This window comes from Miscanthus floridulus, chromosome 5 (genome assembly GCF_019320115.1).
Source record: "Miscanthus floridulus cultivar M001 chromosome 5, ASM1932011v1, whole genome shotgun sequence".
In the NCBI taxonomy this organism is placed as follows: domain Eukaryota; kingdom Viridiplantae; phylum Streptophyta; class Magnoliopsida; order Poales; family Poaceae; genus Miscanthus; species Miscanthus floridulus.
This window is the reverse complement of record NC_089584.1, coordinates 72,575,129-72,577,663: the sequence shown is the minus strand read 5'-3', so window position 1 is coordinate 72,577,663 and position 2,535 is coordinate 72,575,129.

Here is a 2,535-nt window from a genome sequence, read left to right as displayed (position 1 = left end):
GAATTTGGGTTCATAGTATTCACTAACCCACTTGGCAATTACCTTGTCCATAATGATGCACTCCATGAAATGCACCCATACTTTGCGAAGTCTTCAAATTCCCTAAATCCATTGGACTTCTCACTTCCCTTTTGGGATCCAAACTTTCTTGGTGCTCTTCATGTTGGAAATTATCTCCTTTGGCTACCCAAATGCGTTTGGCCCCATTGTTGGCTTGTTTGTTCACCTTGATGGCCACCACCTTGTTATTTTTCTTTTTCTTCAAGAGATAAGATGTGGAGGCCTTTTTGTCCAGCTTGTTGGTGTAGGTGTTGGAGAGCTTGCTTGTTTCCTTTTTATTTTTCTCTTTCTTCTTAGCTCCTCCCCCATTCTTCACCTTGCACTCATAGGACTTGTGGCCTTCCTTGTGGCACACGTAGCAAACCACGGTTTATCCTTCATCAAGCTTCTTCACTCCCTTAACGGTGTTATCTTGATGATGTTGGGCTTGCTCCATTTTGCTTTTTACTTGAGTCAAGTCCTTGGTAAGGCGAGCCACCTCTTGCTTGAGTTGCTCATTCTCCATTGCGACCTCTTGTGTGCATGTGTCTACAACAACTTTCTCAACACAAACTTGGTTGCACAAGGGTGAGTCTAAACATAAATCATTGCAAGAAGTAGAAGCATCCTTTTTAGGCTTGTCAAAGATAGAACTTTTCTTTTTAGGTGCCTTAGTGAGGGTTGTACCGATGGCTTCAAGATTAGCAACTTTATTAGTTAGCTCATCACAATGTTTGCACATGGTTTCCATTTTAGCAAGCAAACTTTTATAAGCATCTTGTGAGCTAGCTAACTTTTCTTTTAATTTTTCATTTTTCTTTACAAGTTGCTCATCATTGATTATGCATGCATTTGTTGTTGCACTATTCTCAAGTTGCTCAGTTTTAGTAGATAGTTCAATATTGAGATTAGCAAATGTCTCATATTGTTCAAGCAAGGTTTTATATACTTCTTGTGAACTATCTAGCTTTTCTTGTAAGATTTTTAGCTTCTTTTGTTGGCTAGTGCAAGCCTTAGCATATTTAAGATTTTCTTGCACAAGTTCATTAAGAGAGGGCATTTCATTGTCACTATCACTCTCACTAGAGGATGAGCTTTCGCTACCTCATGCCATAAGGCACATATGAGAAGAGCTTGACGATGAGTGCTTGTGGCCTCGTCTCTTGTGATGGTCTTCTAGCTTTGTAGTAGGGGAAGTTAGTGTCGTCAAAATGCGAAGGCCTAGAGGTATCCATCCCAACCACTCTAAATAGCGTCGGCTCAACGGCGATGAAGCCAAGGGTCCAAATTGAGCCAACCTGGCTCTGATACCACTTGTAAGGGACCGTGATGCCTAAGATGGGGGGGGAGTGAATTAGGCAACTTAAAATTCTACTTTTAACTAAGGCCTCTAATTTCACCTAGTCAAAACCTATGTAGGAAAGTAATCTATCTAAATGCGCAACTATAGTTTTACTAGGTGTGTTGCTATCTCTACCGCAAAAGAGTGATGCAACCTATGTTCCAATCTTATCAACTAGCCTATCAACAAAGCTAAGGAAGTAAAGCACACAACCAAGATAGCAATGTAAATGCGGAAGGTAAAGATGAGGTAGAGGTGCAAACTCCCATCGACGACTCTGGTATTTTTACCCCGGTATCGAGAAGTGCTCAAGCTTCCCCCTAGTCCTGGTTGGAGCCCTTCATAAGGAATCCCTCGCAAGGGCCAAGCTCCTAGTCGGGTAACTCCGTGGATAGCCTCGGGCCTTCCCCACGCGCAAGTGGGTTTCCGGTGCGCCTTCCGGCAAGCCTCTCCCGGACCGCTCCCCGCTGTCTTCACTATCAAGCTTCCGGCCAAACCACCGCGGGCCTTGTTCCCTTCAGTACATGGTGGCGGCCACACCACAAACATGGTTGGTGTGATCTCATAAGACTAAAAGCCCCTCTGATGTACAACAATGGTGCACACAAGCACCGAGTGATAAGAGGTGTGATAACCTCACTAGACCTAAACTTAGAGCAAGTGCATAAGCGGTGGTCTAATCAACCTAAGCACTTCGCAAAGTACCTATGCTAATCACCTAATGAATCACTAAGCACTATGCAAGTGAAGATCACTAAAATGGTGTATCAACACCCTTGGTATATTTCCTCAGCACTCTGCTCCTCAAATGGCTGGTTGGGGGGTCTATTTATAAGCCACATAGAGAAAGTAGCTGTTGGGGGCGAAACCCAACTTTCTACTACTGATCGGATGCTTCTATCGTCCTAACCAAACGTGTCTGATTGTCCCGACCATTGAGCACGCGCGTAGAGATTGGATGCACTGTCAAGTCTGGTCATCATCGACCAGACATGTTCATTGACATTTGTGCCGCTCTGGAACCTCTCTAGACATGATTGGACGCTGCACTTTGTGCGTCCGGTCATCCACTATCGCTACGTCCGGTCCTCACTGAGTTGTTGCCATGACGATGAACAGTGAAGTCCGTGCATCCGATCACTGCCTTGCTTAGC